At 33.1% G+C, this 19,122-nt stretch overlaps 1 long non-coding RNA gene and 1 pseudogene across 1 annotated transcript; one reads left to right on the top strand and one right to left on the bottom strand.

The window, feature by feature from the left end:
• Positions 1 to 460: 460 nt before the first annotated feature.
• Positions 461 to 17,043, bottom strand: LOC130051497 (uncharacterized; annotated as a pseudogene).
• On the top strand, positions 5,093 to 10,269 carry LOC130051569 (uncharacterized). The gene is made up of 3 exons (XR_008799831.1): positions 5,093 to 5,915; positions 6,711 to 6,770; positions 10,047 to 10,269. It is a non-coding gene; the product is annotated as an uncharacterized LOC130051569 (long non-coding RNA).
• Positions 17,044 to 19,122: the final 2,079 nt, after the last annotated feature.

The following is a 19,122-nucleotide window of genomic DNA, read 5'->3' as shown; positions in this document are numbered from 1 at the left end:
ACAGAAAGTCACAGACAAAAAGTCACGGACAAAATGACCATGGACAAAAAGTCACAATAAGAAATTTATGAAAGTAGGACAAAATGTCACAGCACAAAAAGCCACAGTTTATAAGAAAATAAAAAGTATTGATTTTTTATATATTTTAAAAACATATCTGTTCTTTTTGTAAAGTTTAAGAAAATATATATGCAAAATTTATATTTTCTATGAGATTCTGATAATAATTATAAAATTGTTATTCCTTTTATCATATTTATTGTAAAATATTTTGATTTTTAAAAAGAAATATTTTGCATTGAGATAAAATAAGAATAAGCTTTATGATCATTTGGTTTAGTATACTACATATTAATGATCGTCAAAACAAAATCTGATGGCAGAATTATATGCATATGGTTGGCTTCCTTTCACTCCAGATTATTGTCAAAACAAGAAGTGAACTGTCATATGATAATTGCTATATATAACAGAGAACGTAGTTCTTTATGGCTTCCCCCAAGTCCTCCTCAGGAACATCTTTTAATTCAAGATACATGAGTCGTACAACTTGCATGAAGATATGTGAGGGACTCTCAGATCTAAAGTAGAAGAACATTTAATTTATGAATTCAATAATTGGTTCAAACTCCATGGAACAGTATAAAATTGACAATATTCTGTATTTCACATTGTAATAACCCAATTAATCAGTCTTGTTCATGATTTAATTCCACAATATCATAAGGGAGAAATACTCACTTGAAAATGGGATCAAAATATGATATGTGTCCTCCTCCAGTAACACACACGAAATGCCCCCCCCTGGACATCTGCGTAATCGTGCTTTTTCACCAGTATCCTTGTTGCATAGTTCAGCTGCCACAGAGTTCTCCTCCCACATGTTAATGTTCATATTGGATACTATTTCATCTGTTCCTATAAGTAACATATGGGATTTGGGTTTTAAAGGTTCTTAAGTATGGGCAGAGAGGGGTCACAAGTTCTTTCTGAATATCTCAAACACCAAAAAGAAATCATTCAGCAATATTGAAACATTTCTAGGATGATTGTATAGCTAGCATATACATGTATATAGATGGGTGGAACAAATGAGACATTCACAGGAATTACTCCTCAGATATTGAGAAGTATGATTATAAAAGAAATTCTTTTGTAACAGTTTCTGTTAGGAGACTAGCAACTTTAAAGCTGTCTTAAGCCTTATTATGAAATTAAATATCTTGTCTTGAAATACATACCTTGGTAATGCAAAGCTGATAATCCAAGTCTTCTTCCAGAAGAATCACAGTTATATAAATGTGTTGCAAATTCTAGTAGCTTATCATCCACATGTCGGATGTCAGCAGCAGATTTTGGGTGAACTGTAGACCATGAAAATGAAGACAAATACATACAGTTTGGTTTATTGTGAAATGTCAGATGTTTTGCCGCTAAATGATCGGACAATAGGCCCGCGAAAACTACATTTTCTGATTTCAATCAATATTTAGCTTCCACTTTAGGCGCAAAATATTTATGCAAGATCAACTTTTTAAAATTTAATTCAACCATGCATGGCATTGATTGAAAAGATTTGAGCTTATCGAAGCGCATGCAGGAGTGAGAACATTTTCCGCACGGACTCTCTAGAAAACGTTGGCTTGAAATTCCAATTTCAAAGTTGATTTCCAATCCACTTGATATGTTAGCTAAAGCCCCATTGAATCTATCCATTATCAGAACAGGATGAAAAACAACAACCACATGTGTGGGAATTATTTAATAAAAGTTATTGGCCATATATAACAGAAGCATGCAATCTGAAGTTAAAGTTAGCACTACACAAAGTTCCTTGTACATCATATTTTCTTTCTTTTTTTATTCGTGTACATGTACATCTTCATATTTGTATTCGTCATTATTGCAGTATATGCACTTCTAATGTACTCTTTCAAGGAGGAATAAAGTAAGTAAGTAAATGATTTATTATAGTGACATGTGTTTTATACATTACAGAATTGAAATATATATTAAACAGAATAATAGAAATTTAAACGCCCGGCCCATCGGGCCTATATGTCACTTTTAACAGAACCCCCCCCCATTAAATAATAAATACAGTGGTACATATATTACGTATGACTTTTACTATTATGGTATATGCTAGACTGCCTGTAGGTGTATGCTGAGAACAGGAATTTTGCAGTTTGTCTTGGAAAATTTAATAATAGAAATTTCGTTTTGTCTAAATCTGGCATATTGACCACAGTGGGGTTAAATCTGATACTGGTAAACAAGATTACTCTAAGATTTTAAAAAGAGGAACAATGAAGTAAAAAGTGACATTCATCTTGAACTACACTATCTGAAGAACATAAAGTACACAGTCTATCCGATAACGCCTCCCCTTTTTCAAGCAACGCATGAATGAAGAGAAACATAATTATTAGTCCAACTTTATAATCCATCTAGCTGAGTACATCTCGGCCAGAATTTTTTTAAAATGTAAAATTCAATTCAACCACGCATGTGACCCGTATACTCATTAAAGCATATTTGTACCGTTAACATTTCAAGAAAACGCTGTACATGTGTATATGGAAGCCGATTTACAAAAAAGAAAACACCAAAAAACTGTCCCCATTTCTTATGCATGTATCATGTGTATTACTATCGCAAAAAAAAAAAAATTGCAAGAACTAGCAGCGCTCTAAGTTATGAAGAAGACTGTTAAACTATATGTGTATAATGTATATCATATATATAATAAACATTAATTAAAATAAATTTCAACACATGCGCTTTAAATTGTACGTGCTGAAAAATATATCCATTCGTACGGAAGCCGATAGGTGCCAGGGTATAGTAACTGGCGGCTTAATTTATATGGCGGCCGCCACTCAATTTAAATGTGTATCATGTATGATCCTCTTAAGTGTACGTTAAATAACTGTATCCCATTTCCATTCTCAATGACCGTGTAGCGTGTGACAGCGTGGCGAGAATTCCATCGACATCGAAAGCAAGTTTATTGACTTGCCTAGATGGTCGAGCGGTCTAGCGCGCTGGTTGCATGCTGTTAGGAGATTTGGTTCCGCAGGTCGTGAGTTCAACTCCGGGTAGGGGCGGAAGTGGGTATCCCAAACAAGTGAAATTATCTGTGCTTTCTATATATATATATATATATATATATATATATATATATATATACAATTATGAGCATTAAATTATTGTTTTTTGCTTGTACTGTTAAAAACGTAAAACCACGGGGCTGACCCTCCATTTTTTGACAACGTTCTATTTCTATTATTTTCTCATGCAAACTGAATTATTTTCACATGTGAAATAAGATTAATTGGCGGATTGGCCCCCACTCCACTCTTCTGGTGGTAGTAATGGATGATAAAAATGTAATAATGAATGAACTGATCAATTGAAGGATGAACGGAGCTCCCTTCCTCCAAATTATGAGTACGAAGTTTGGACAAAAGAGACATTTTAGGTTCCTTTTCTGCTTGTCAACAATAATTGTAGAAGACAATTCCCGACTGTCCCTATACACTTTAAAAAACGATGATGCGTGTTTGCGTACTAAATCTTTCCAAAAATAATCACTCAGCGATACGAATTACACTGTTTTTGCAATTGGCAATGTATTATTTTAAGTGGCGGCCGCCAGTTAGATATATATTAATTCTATTTACCCTGGCACCTATCGGCTTCCGTACATTCGTGCGCGGCGAAAAGCTTCTTAAACACCCAGTGATGAACATCACGAGTGCTGTATATTTCATTTCTTGCCACTTTATGTTCCCTGGTCTTCGCAAGAATGCATCGCAAGTTAGGAAATCTACACATAAATGCAAATAGTGCATTGATACTTCCTGTGAAACATTTATTAGAATTCCATGAATAGTTTATAGGATTTCTTCCAAAATTACATTCAAAGATTTCATTTGAAGGATAATCTTTTCTAAAAAAAAAAATAGCAGAGAGAGAGAGAGAGAGAGAGAGAGAGAGAGAGAGAGAGAGAGAGAGAGAGCACAACAAACATGCCCAAATTTTAAACATCCCGTACAACACAAACACCTGCGTTATTCCCACCACTCGTCGGTACATTGTTTCACAGCGCGTGCAGCACAAATTCACCAAATAAGAGAATGATCATGAACTATCACAAGGTATGCATTTCCTGTAATGGCAATTTGATATATAGCAGTGTACCGTGTAAAGCAGGGGGGGGGGGGTACGACAATTTGTAAAACTGCACATATAGTGCAACCCAAGATTTTATAACGCATGGAAATATCACGAAGTAAACAGAATAACCAGTGACTCGCAATCTTATCCGTCGTCTGAATGAAAGCTACTAGTTTTTGGTCAGCTATAATACCCGAATACGGGAATTAAATTCATCTCCACTAGCCATAGGTTTTGGGCCCACTGTGCTCTACGTAGGTGAATGGTTTTGGCTAACAAAGATAGATTTTTTTTAATTGCCTAGATGGTCCGATTGCAGAAATATGACATGTATTACGGTCTTCCCACGTTGGGTAGTATTAAACTCGGGTCGTATAACATATTTATAGGTTATAGACTTTGTATGGGAAAATATGACGACCGAGTTTTTTGGCGCGTAGACGGACCGAGCTTGCGAGGTCCGTTCGCGACAAAAAACGAGGTCGTCATATTTCCCATACAAAGTCTATAACCTTTTTATTATATACTTTCAATTTCATTTAGGAACTAACAATAATTTTATTTTTAACAATAACTTTATCGGTTTAACTGAGTAAAAGATGAAAAACACGAAAAATTTGAAATTTAATGGCGTAGAAATTTGATTGTGACGTAATGTGTGCGGGCAAAAATGTTTCCGGGCATATATCGTGTGATATATGCCCGCAAACTTTTAAAGAAAAAAGAAGAGATGAAATTGAAAGTATATAATAAGTGTCTATATTATTAAGAGGCCGTCCACGGAGATATCAGGCAGTAGCTATAATACGGCTGGCACATGCAATTCCTCAAAATTTTATTCATACCCAATAAAAGTTAAGGTCATACGCCAATTTTATCGTATGTAAAGTGAATTTCACAAGAAACATTGTTAGATGCCAAAACTTGGCCTATTTCATAAATTCGAGGACACTATATAATCTATAGAAAATGATCATTTTGTAAAGTTAAATAATACCCAATACAATAAAATTTGTCCAGAAAGTATAAACAATATTTGAAGGAAATTCCTTAATAATTAAGATGAAACAATAAAATTGCTGGGAAACAATGCTGTTGTTGAGCATTTACTGACAGAAGTAGCCAAAAAGCCAGTAATTTGAGTTACCTCCCTTGGCGTAAAAAATGTAAAATGATCCGAAACTTGCATAAATTGTAATTTTCGAAGAAAACAGTATTTATTTAGAACATTTTTCACTTATCTCGATTTTTTTTATCAAGTGTAAACGTGGAATTAATTTTTTTTTTAATTTGATGGTGAAAAATAAATATTCAGCCCGGACCTTATCAAAGTTTCGTGGGTAAACAGATATGGCTGACAAGTGTTAGAAACGTGAAGTTTTTCTAGGAGTGGTCCTTATTTTAGGGACTTGTCAATCCTTAATAATTGTTCAAAAGACATAAGTGGATATTCAAGATATTTTAAAGTTGGAACTGCGTGTAATATTCAACCGAGATTGACCCCCTGCTGTACAGATCGGGGTACTTCGAATTCGACGTAAAAGTTTAACTGTTTAAACTATCGTGCACGGTGCAGATGCTTACTAGTATGCCGAGGTCATTGCGATTCTTTGGGGATTTACTGGAGGCAACCACCACCAAATATTGTTATCTACTACACAAAGGAAAGTGTAAAGTAGACAGAGCAGTAAACTTCAATGTTTCAAGGGAAATATTTGTTCCCGTTGGAAGTGGTAAGTATAAATGTCGAATTTTCTCTGTTATTTTTCTTTGAAAACTGTCTTTGATTGCTAGACAATTTTGATGCAAGTTCTCATGATGTGTCAATGCAAACAATTCATTTGATGAAATGATTCTTTTTAAAATAATAATGATTAAAATGATAAATCCCCACAGTAAAAAACCCATTAAATCAATCGGGGGGGGGGGGGGGTGTTAATGTAGGGATTTTTAAAATCTGTACTACAACACAATGTTTATCCACAAATCATTGAATTAAGAAACAATAGAATCACACAAAAACAAGATGAAAGTGGTGAAAAGTGTTTATTGTCCTGCAAGCTATGTACATATCAGCATGCATGCATAAAAAATAATATATATTAAAATTATATCAGATTATTTTTGACTGATTTTTTTTTACTAGCTACTTTTCACATGTGTTTTTTTTTTTGGGTTCCTAGATTTAATCACTATTAAAGGATGAATGAATCAGTGTGAGAGGGTAGTATATGTACATGTATGTATATGACAAAAACCGAATAATAAATATAAAAAAATAATGTAATTATGCAACTATAAGAACCATTGTGGGGGTGGGGGTGGGGTGTGTGTTACAGGTTGATGTATATCATTAATTTCTCTAAATTTAAACTGAATGGATTATAAAATTCAGATGGTTTAACATGACACAAAATCTGATGATTTATTTGCATGCACACAGGTACTAAAGTGTATTAGTGTGACATACATGTATATAATAAAATTACCAAAGCTCGATAATGAATACAACGCCCATTTCATTACAGATTTGGAAAATAATTATAGTCAAATCACCCCTACTGCAAGCCAATTATCAGACTGTATCAGTGAGTATATTTATTTATTTCAATCAAAAGATTTTAAATTCAGAACATGGTACATCTGACCTTGTCATATTGTCATAATTCATAAATTATGTAAGTTTAGAACTATTACAGATATGAGCTTAATTCCACATTTGACATGTATATTTCTTGAGACAAATCCTGACCAAAGGCATCCAATGTTATGATGTCACAATCCTTTTGTTTTAACTCACTTGACAGACATACATGTAGAATATAAAAACTTTAACTTTGACAATAACATAAGAATGGTTAGAGATGGGGGTTGGATATTTCAGAAACGTGTGTTCCTTCATGTCATATGATAGTAACATTTTTACCTTACGACCTTGACCCTTCATATTGAAGTTTTATGTGATGTCACCATGCCACACACAACACATACATGCATTTTTAATTCATGACTGTTATAAAAGATTTTAACCCACTCGACAAGTTTTAAACTCTCTTCAGACAATTCTTGTTTAGATAATTTCAAATACTAGCTCGTATATATATATATATATATATATATATATATATATATATATATATATATTAAAAAGAAATAGAATACACAGTACACAAAATTAAAAATTTAACGCAAGCGCTTTCATTTTATAATCCTCAGGCGTTACATTTTAAAATAGTTTTGAAATGGTTTGACGTCATAAAGGCGTCCTAACATTTCACGTACATAACGACGTCATAAACGAATGAAGGGAAAAGGATTTTACGTTAAGCATATTATGACGTCATAGATAATAACAGTAAACATATTTTACAGTAAGCTATTGAGAGCCGGTTTTAAAGTCTTAATAAAGTGTCTTTCTTTTTCTCGTCGGGAAATAGTATTTTCTGTATACAGTTTATAAAACGGATATACACTGAATTGTCCGTGGCCACACACATCTATATGTTCACTAACTTTAATTTTTCTGTATTCGGGTGCTGAAATGTGTTGTTTATGAACTCGTATACGAGTTCGCAGAGTAGTTCCAGTTTCACCGATATAATGTTTTCCACAGCCAGCACATGTTATAACATAAATTAAATTTTTGGTGGAGCACGTCATATCTGAATTTACCGTAAATTCCTTGTTGTTAAATTCGAACGAACTTCCTTCCCTTAAGTATGGGCACGTTCCGCATCGCCGATCGTCACATTTGGTAACGGTGAAAAAAATTTTGTTGGACTTTTCCCGAAAATTAGATTTACATAACAGTCTCCTAAGATTTTTCGGTTGTCTCTTGCTGTTGATAAAAGTATATTTCTTCATAATTTTCCCCATTTTTTCATCTGTTTTTAGTAGGTCGTTGAGTTGCCGAACGATAGGTGTAACATTAGAGTTCCTTGGGTTGTATGTTGTAACAAACGGTAAAATGTGTGAATTTGTTGTGGGATTGATTTTGGATTTATTGATAAGATTTTCTCTATTGAGTTCTCTGGCTTTCTTGATTCCGTCGTTTATAAGTTTGATTGGATAATTCTGTTTTTGTAAATAACTATTTAATTCCCCTAAACGTTGTTCTCTGGTAGGTTCTTCGCTAACGATGGTACATATTCTTCTGGCGAGGTTGTAAGGTATGGCACGTTTTGTGTGTCTTGGATGCGAGGACGAAAAGTGTAAATACTGGTGAGTGTCCGTGTGTTTGTAAAAAAAATATCTGTAATTATTTTATCCTCCTTTTTGATAACAGAAACATCCAGGAATGGTATACAAGATGTACTGTAATCCATTTTGAATTTTAAATTGATATCCAATTCGTTTAGAATGTTCTTAAATTTATTCAAATTAACCTTAAAAATTATTAAATATTAAATATTAAAATATTAAAAATTAAATATTAAAAATCCTGAGGATTATAAAATGAAAGCGCTTGCGTTAAATTTTTAACTTTGTGTACTGTTTATTCTATTTCTTTTAATATTGTATACCGGACACTGTGATTTTTTTTAAAAACACAATTTGGATATATATATATATATATATATATATATATATATATATATATATATATATAAGTCAGAGGTGATGCTTTGAAATCAGAATGTGGTTTAATTTTTGAATCGATGAATATATAGTTTTTTGGTTGTTTTTTTAGCTCACCTGAGCTGAAGGCTAAAGAGGCTAAAGAATTAGGGTACGGAGGAGATCAAAGTATGATGTGGGAATATACAGGAAATTAAAACAAATTCTTTTTAAGGTTAGCAGGGCCACACTAAATCCTTTCAAACTGCAAATGTTCCTAATTTGTGTTGATTCATTTTTCATTTCTATGCACCCATGACTAAAGTCGGGGGGGGGGGACAGGGGGCAATGTCTGTCTGGAACTTGCTCATGTTAGTAATAAGGCTCTCATATTTTTATTCCTTATTATTTTGGCACACTGATTTTGATTGCGGATAACTCCGTTTACCTGATCAGGATATGGGGCTCACGGCGGGTGTGACCGGTCAACAGGGGATGCTTACTCCTCCTAGGCACCTGATCCCACCTCTGGTGTGTCCAGGGGTCCGTGTTTGCCCAACTATCTATTTTGAATTGATTGTAGGAGTTATGAGATTGATGACTGTTCGTTATCTTCACCTTGCATAATAAAACATTTCTTTTGATATCAATTTTTTTTTTCACTTTTGTGCTTGGCCTACTTTTAACAAAATATAACCTACAGTAGGCAATTCTCCTGAACTATATATAAGGTAGTCTAGCCTTTTATGTTTAGTATTTAGATATCTTATGGCAAGAACTTTCATTTGATACCATACTGTTTGATATTGTGACCTTGGTTTTGAAGTTTAACCCAGATTTTATTATATTGATATTTTACATAAAGATATACAAAATATGTATATTCTTTATTACCAGACTTTTAATTTAGTACCTGACCTTAGTCTTTAAAATAGCATGATTTTCAAAAACTTTAAATTGATATATAGTTTCTCAGCCACTTTGGATTGGGCTTTGATATATATTTCACATATTATAGATTACTAATGAAAAGAGCTTTACTTTTGAACTTCTGACTTTGACCATGTTGACCTACTTTTGAAAAACATTCATTATTACCAGATCTGTTATATCTTGAGGGATAAGGTATTGGGTTAGTTTGTTTCACATGAAATGCCTAATGACCAGAATTTATTTTATATCATGACCTTTGACCTTGTGACTATATCAAACATATGATCTTGACTTTCTTAGTGCATTGCTTACAGTGCTATTTAAACATGTTCATCATTTTATTTCCATTAATTTACACAACTGTTGTTATTTAGATCTCAGCTGAGTCCAAGATAGGAAGAGGCTTTGGAGAGAACACAGAATTACTACAGACAAAAGACTTGTGAAGTTATAAGGGGAATTGCAGAACTCATAGCTCCACTTCAATCTAGATATGTTGACAGTTATTTCACAGAAACACTTTGCAGCTGACAAAGATAATCAAATGATGACCACTACTTTAACTCTATGGTTGCAGCACATTTCAATTTTTGAAGTGACAAATTTTATTCCTGTTTGTGAACCAATATTCAAAAGAAACACTGCTATGGCATTAGACATAAATTAGAACAGAGTGGTGGGGTGGCAAAATAAGATTCCATACTGTGAAATGTATCAATTGTTAATATACATGTATCAATATAAATTCAGTGCCAATTTTCATAATTTCTAGGGGAAAAGGTTGTTTGTAACAAATGTCAGAAATATGCACTAGCTCTTACTTTGCAAACCATGCTACTAAGTACCAGGCATTAAGACATGATTTGTTTATTGTCATTTGTTAAACAGAGACAGAGACAGTGATTTGAAGGGGGGGGGGTTCCAGAAAAATGATCTAAAATCTGCATTAGGTCATATCCGATGAATTGATCAAGTAAATATGTTTGTTATTGATTGCTAGTTACATGTAACCTTTTATGCATCAGTTGAAGATACTTTATGAACATTTTCTGTCACTGGGTAAAATTCAACAAACATTTTGTGTATCTGGAAGTGGTCAATATATATTTCAGCATCAGAGTAAACATGCATTAAAGCAAGTCTGCCAATCTGATGTAGGCAGAAAATGGAATATGGCATGTTATTTCATGAATGCAAAGGGAAATGCTTTACAAGAGAGTAAAAAAATTTCTGGTTAATGCTAAATAACTATCTAGATGTCCCAGAGAAAAGGAGAGGGTGTTTTCTACCCCTCCGCCCCAACCCCCTCGGGATCTGCCAATGTCAAGTTTGTAATGTGAGTGAATGAATTTAGATTCTTCATGATAGGCAATTTATTAAAATTTGATATACTGATAATTTTAACTTCATATATGCGTGTTAATTAATTGACTATTATCTCAAATCCTGTGTCAGAAATGACCTCTAAAAATCAACATTGTAAAATTTTATACAATGAATTACATAGGCATTTTTTTTTTTTTTTTTTTTTTTGCCTTTATTATATAGAATGTATACAAAGACATGAAATTTATTTCTGAATGTTCATATGTTCTAGTAATTTTTCATGAATTTTAATCATTTAATCATTGATTTGTTATATCTACTTCATATTTATTTCTATTTATGTAGTTCAACAATCATCATTTAAGTAGTTGACCTTTTTGCACTTATTGAAAATTTTGAGATTTCAGTTCAACTTTTCACCATCAAACCTTGCTTTTCCCACTGAATTTATTTTTGTAACTTGAAATACACCTCTTCAAGTTTCTGGTTATACATAATCTATTTCTTTTGAGACATTGTATTGGGTTTTGTGAGATCTTATATTTTGATCATTATTTTGTAAAATATATTGGTGTGAAATATGTGCAATTTTAACAATTAATAAATTCATTCATTGGATGAATATACACACAAAAACCCTCTCAGTTATTGCATATAGTGTATATCTAACATATAAAATATTGCTTTTCTCTATTTTTTAGTTATATGACATTTTAGAGCTGTTCAAACATAGCACTTTTTTCCAATATTTCGTGACCTTTTTGCACCGAAAATTATCTCAAAGTTGTTTTTCCATGTTGAACCCAAACTAAACATGATAGAAACTTTTTATTTGGCAAATTTCATATTGGGGTCAGTAGGAACCTGTGCACAAAGTTTCATGAAAATCTGAGAGATAGCATGTGCCGAGCTCTGCCTGATATCATAATGGACACCCTCTTAATTAGCGATATGAAAATACTATAATACCTGCACATCCTAAGAACTTGAGGAAATCTTCTTTTTTTGTTGGAATGTTGTGTCTTTCTAGCAGGTTGAAATGTTCTTTGCAAAACACAGACTCGTGTTTCGGTTCCAATGTGCACACATTGGGAAAGGTTAGCAATGGATAGCCCCCAACTTCCATGGGAACAGCAAACATGCAGTGGCACATGCATACCTGGACAACAAATATAGCAATGTATTGGCAATGGCTTCTAGAAAATTTCTATCCTTTTTCAATCAAGTTACTCTCTGCAATTTTAAAATTCAAATAGATACAGTCACAAGTTTTCCAATGCACATGTAAGCATCCTCAGTGAAATCAAATATGTTCAGACCATTACCCTGTGGTTTTTACGTGGGTCGCGGGTTTACAAACACTTTTTCTCACTAGAAAAACCCATCTGAAAATTTGACCGATGTATCTTGACAATGTATATACTAGTCTACTCTGTGAAAATTGTTTTTCATTCAACAGCAGTTTTTTTTTTTAGTAATTACTTCTATAACATACCATTGTGTTAGTAGCGACACTGTTTTCCGTTGATGTCGCACACGCTATTAGTCAGAACATCGATATGATTTACGTTAAAATAAGTTATTAGCTGCAATAATGTAGCCCTTTGATTTTTTTTTTTTAGGGAGAGGCCAAAAACGTCAGAATAATTATTGCAGCTAGTTTTTATGATAGAAAACTATATAATTTTATTAAAATTTGAATGAAAAGCCAGCACAGGTGATCAATGTTCATCTTTCAATTTTTATTAAGATGCCTGATTTTTAATTGTAAACTTGTTGACATTAGGCTATTCAGATAAATGTACCTTCCAGCAACTGTCAATCACACGGAGATTGCTGCATCCCTTGCTTTTGCATAGAGGTGAACAATCTTCCTCCCTGTGTTCATATAATTCCTCTTTTCGAATGCTGTCTATCTGCTTCATCAAATCTGCAATGAAAATAACATGTGAGGCTGCTGTTTTAATTTTAATAGCAATTATTTAGCATTTCCTTGACAATTTTTCACTCTCAACCTTGTTAAATTATAATTACCAAGCAAACTGAACTTGCATTGCACTTGGCATACCTTTTTTGGAAGAACAATCTTTACGCAAAAGGATTTACGGTACAGGTGATTGTAAGTTTAAGGTCAAAATGCAATGAAAATGCCCAAAATAATCCAACAGCATATGCCTGTATTGTTTTTGCAAATTCTAATTTTCTAACACTGGTGCAAGGCTAGAACAAATAATTCACATGTGTACTAATATCTACAACAATACATATTCTATTCAGATATGTTTAATTGTAATGCAACCGTACCGTACAGAAATGTAGAGTTTGAACTTTTGCATTAAACCTAAAAGGTTACATTTCATTCAATGTTTCGTTGATGTTGTAATTCTTAGATGTACTGCAAGTATGATTTATATTTCTTTGTAAGTTAGAATTTGGGAATTACACAAGAAATCCCAAGTCTATTAAGATTTCAAATATTTGAAAAGTATTTTAAGATCATTCACATTAAAGATAAAGGCAATGAATGACATTGATTTCACCAATAGGTAGTGATGGGAATCGTTGAGAATTTCATAATCGATGATTGGTTTACTTTAACTAATTATCGATTATAATTGGACATAGAAAAATTCTATATTAATTTTACATATGTACTGAAAAAGTGTAAAGAAATATTTTCTACGTTTAAATTTGTTGTTTCTATAGCTGAGAGAGTGTAAGTGAATATTTTGTGTGTATTTCTTTTATTCTTTTAATTACATATATAAAAATCGCCAAAAAACAGAAATCGTTTGCTTCAGTTACGGCCGTATATCAAAGTTAAATGTCATTAACTGACGATGACCCAGCTTAATTAAAATATAATTAGGGCCTAACGTTCAGCAAAGCAAAATGAGGAAAGAAATTCATTTTCTTAAAAACAAAAATTAAAACAGATAAATTATAAGAGATTAATTTTTATTGTCACCAACTGAAAACACGATACACACGTGCGGAGTAACAGTGGCCTTTGAAAGCGGTTTTTATCTGTGTAATTCACACTTGGCTTTGCTAGTATCAAGATTCTCTTTGATAATTGTGCTTCGTTTACATGCCTGAATCAAAGTACGTCTATTTCAGTATCGGATCAAGTTACTCCCCGTACAGGTATGAATACTTTCGTTTTCGAGTGCGCCGCCCTATTACGATAAACAAAACTTTTGGTGTACTAGATAGGTCACGATAGGAATATTCTTCAAAAACTACAGTCGTTGAGAAAACAAAATCTAAAAGCTGATTAATTGAAATAAAAAATTTCATAATCAAGCGCTTAAATTACAAATTGCCAACAATCGATTGATTTTCGATTATAATCGATGATTGAAACACCACTACCAATAGGTACCTTCTCTTGTCTTATTCTTTGTGATATAAATATCAAACAGCCCTCTTTCTCTGACTTCATTTGCTATCTCTCCATTAAAATATGCAGCAGCAGCATTTTTCCTTGTCATGGTTACCTGGAGACTTAGTCCAGTTGAGTGGTCCTCAGCCACAGAAGCTACTAATGCAAAACATGTAATGAATTTGTAGTAAGGGTAACTCCATATCTGCATTAATACTACATGATTGAAGTATGAAGCACATTTTTAGCCGAGTTGCAACGAAGTAGAACTCGGCTATTGGTTTGGTGAGTAGAAGGGGGGGGGCTGGGCGTCAACAATTGGTTTCCGGATGATAACTCGAAAAGTTTACAATGCAATCAAATGAAACTTTGATATATTGTTGGGTATCAGGTAAGGAAGACCCCTATTAATTTAGGAGAAAAATGGTCATAGGTCAAGGTCACAGTGACCGAAAATAGAATGAAAATTTCAGAAAAATTTGGTTTCCGGGTGATAACTAAGAAAGTTTAAATCCTAATCAAATGATACTTAAAGATATTGTTATGTATCAGGTAAGGAAGACCCCTATTTATTTTTTTGTTTTTAGAAAATAGGTTTAGAATTAAGAAAAGAAATTGGTTTCAGGAGGATAACTCGAAAGATATTAAAACTTGTATTCATAACTAGAACTTCAAACAATTCCTATTGTAATATAATCAGGGTGTACGAGTTTTCAGCTTTGATTAGCGGTTATAAAATTTTCTTCTGCAACAGTTCCTATTGTTTTCTAATCAAGAGGATTTTAAACTCCTGGAGATACAACACCAATTCATTTACTTGTATTTAAAATTCATTGATGACTTAATTGGCATTCATATAGGAGTATTAGAAGAGGTAATATACAACAATGAAAGATGCCCATTTCCAAACTCCTTTTAAAGATGTATTCACAAGAATTTATTACATTATATCCAACAATTAGTTCTTCACAATTATATAAATATGCCACATCATTCCTGACTTTACAATGTATCCCATGCAACTCGGCTCATGCACCCCTGGGTGCATATCTTGATTTTTTATTATTTGTACAGTATGTTACCTTGAAGTGACTGTGTTTCTTCAATTGTAATATCACCCTCATCGCTGTTCAGGGTATCATTGACATTGTCTTCCTGTGTGCAAGGAATGAGTTCTGCAATCTCTACGTAACGTAACAGTAAAAATAAATTGATATTTATCAATACAATAAACAGGTATATTTAATAATGCCACCATTGAGGGTATTTTTATTTATTGACCTACCTTTATTTTTAAGCATAAAATAACTATAATAAATTCTTTTTCTGCATTTCAAATTGTTGATTGATTGATTGTATCTTGTTGAACGTCAATTCGTAAATCATAAAGGGCTGCAAATTAATTCAGGCCTTATTATGATCAATGCTAACAGCTAGTCTTTGATCAGGAAGGGATCTTTATTGTGTCACACCTGCTGCCTTATACAAAGGACTGCCCCAGTAAGCAAGCAAGGGGTAATGATCAATAATGTAACCCAGATCCCCACAGAATAAGGTAACCTGCTTCTTAACTAATAAAGTTGCACTGGGAATGATTTTCATACATACCCTTGTATTCTGACCCAACTCCTGCTGACATCATTTGGTCCTTCCACGCATAGAATTGTGCTGTGTCCGGGTGACTGTCTGAGTATACACAATTGTATATTTCTGCAAAAGCTTGGTGTGATACAAAGGCATGATTGCTGTGAATGAAAAAATAGGAACTTTTTATCAACTCTGCACCCACTTATCAAATGATACTCTGTTGGCTTCAAAAGATTTTGTTCCAAGACAAATTGATATGATTGGCGCAATCAATTATCCATGAGATATATATATGTATATATATATATATATATATATATATATATATATATATATATATATATACATATATACACGGTATATATAATTTCAACAAATATTGATTTACTACGCAGTTGGGAACAGAAAGAAAATCCACACATGACTATTACTGGGCATATGATTATGTCACTAAAACCTCATTTGCAAGACATACCTACAGCTTGAATTCCATAATGTTTGCATCATTTATAAGAAAATGACTGTGATTTTAAAATTTTCCAATTGTCCCTAATACTAAGGAACAGAGTAAAACAAGTTTGGGAAACATAAATATGGTATGTAAGTAATGGACTCATGCATGATGCTATATACCTGGACTCGCACATAAATTCATGCAGATCTTTATGGAAGAAGACTTTATTACTGGCACATTTCCAGTCACATGTTATGGGCTCAACATAAAACATTTTCCCTCGATTAGGAACTACATAACCAGTTAAATGGTAATAAATTCTGCATTTTTTGCATTTTGAAATGCCTCGCTGGCCAGGAATAGGTCCACCAAGACTGTAAAATGTCACACAAATTCGGGAATATGGATATAAAGTTTCACCACATTCAACACACTGTTGAACAGGTGGGTTTACAAATTTTAGATAAGGTTCCTTCCAGTCTTTAGAAGCCTGCCATAAAATTCCGGAAATGTCTTGTGGGTTCTCCCTCCAAAACTGGATGTAGTTCTCGCAATTCTTCAGAACTGGTATTACATGATTTAAGGTCGCAGGAGGAATATCCTTAAAAAAGGGAGATGCCATGCATATATTTAAAATCAACATTATGCTGTTTAAGAAGTTAGCAGGCACATGGTTTATGGCACTTGAAAGGATGGCCAACTGGGGTGGGGTGAAGTATAGGGAAAGCACTCTTATTGTGTCTTCATTGGAATTCAGTGGTAGTAGGTGAATCTGCTCACAAATTTTTCGTCTGAGTTCTGAAATTTCAGAGGTAATGACTTCTTTTTTCCACATTGTGCTAACCAGTGACTCTATCTTCTTGGATGGTGTCCCTTCACATGCTTTGGACAGTGACCTTTTTGCTTTTGGTGTCCGGTCTCTTTTCTTCACATCCCTCAGTGTCCGTCTCTTCTGTGGAGTTTCTGAAAATTCATTGAAAATAAGTGATAAATAGGAATATGAATATACATGCGCAGTACCTATAATGAGTATATTCATACTATTAGCTAGTCTCCACAGTAAATCGGGTTAAAATGAGGAATTCATACAGTCATTGTAATATTGTACTCGCAGATAATTGTACTAGCATAGGACTGAAATGTTAATGTTAATGATGCCCTGCATTGAATACTCATATCGATGTTAGGCTTTTTATAGATACAACCCTGAAAAGAATATTCTGTGAAAGAATATTTTGTGTCATTTATAAAAAGAAGGCATACATGTATGATCAGTGTAAAAGACTGTTAACAAAAGTCGGTAAAAGAAACCACACAGGGTAACCACTAACATTGTCACTCAAAAGTCTATTTGAAAACCACATTTTCATACAGATTTATTGAAATTTGTAAGACGTAAGTTCAAATGTGACATTTCACCAGGCACCGTTGTCTTTTGATTGCTACATTGTTTTCTACAAATCAATTTTAGTATATTGTAAACATTTAGTTAGTTTGTTTCATTGTTGTTGTTTTTTTTTTGGGGGGGGGTGGGGGGTTCTTTTTGTATTATCCTTCTAACCTTTCCTTTGATCTTTTTACATATATACACACACCTGGCTTCAGTTAGGACTCTGTATATTGTATTGCATATTGCAAGGATTTTCTGCTTTAATACCTTGCTCCCTTCAAAGACAGGTGTACCCTTTGAAGTACAACAGGTGTGAAAGAAGAAATCTTATTACTGTATATCTACAATATGTTGGTTTTATAATCTTCTGTGTCATTTAGTTTAAACAAAATTTTCATATTCATTAAATAATGTTGCATAGGGTTAGGTAATAGGTATCATACATGTATCTTATAATTACCTTCTCCTTACAATGTCAAGGTAATACTACATATATATCATATATCAAATAATATTTTATGATATGATATATTGGTATATTACATTCATGAGTCAATAAATAATAAAAAGGAAAGAAAGTAAAAGAAATTAAGTTATTTACTACTTATATTAATAATTGGTAAGAGCAAGAGGGAGAGAGAGATCAGCCCATTCAATGAAAGTATGCAAGAAGGACATTCCATTAGTCTTTTTTGTTTAGCATTCACCTTGGATTTAAATTCGTATCTTTCTATCTGTCGTGAGGGGGGCGGACACAAATTGGTAGAAAAAATTCCACATTGTTAGTGTAATGATACAATTTCTATCAGCAATTGGGTATTTCCTCCCTAAAGAACTTTTGATCATGATCAGTCAATGCACCTTATCCAACTGAAACTGAACTACACATTGTATTTTGTTCTGTCATTGTAATCTTGCTCTAAGCTCTCTTTGTTATATATAACACATATCACAGAGAGAATGCAGACTGATAGACCTTGCCTGAGAAAAGGGAATACGACTATAAGATGCAGTCACAGAAATCATTTGTAATTGTTCAGTCAATAATGGTTTTCCCCATTTCAAACCTTTTCCTTGCAAGACTTTAGTGATGAAGTCATTTCGTAATGTTATATTGGATCATGATCAAACCAAGATGCAAATTTCAAACTTCATTTTTTTTTGGCTATAAAGTTCTCCCAAACCCTATAATCATGTTAAACCCTCACCTTTCCTTTGATCTTTTTACATATATACACACACCTGGCTTCAGTTAGGACTCTGTATATTGTATTGCATATTGCAAGGATTTTCTGCCTTAATACCTTG

This window comes from Ostrea edulis, chromosome 2, assembly GCF_947568905.1.
Source record: "Ostrea edulis chromosome 2, xbOstEdul1.1, whole genome shotgun sequence".
NCBI lineage: Eukaryota > Metazoa > Mollusca > Bivalvia > Ostreida > Ostreidae > Ostrea > Ostrea edulis.
This window is presented reverse-complemented; position numbering and strand designations above follow the sequence as displayed.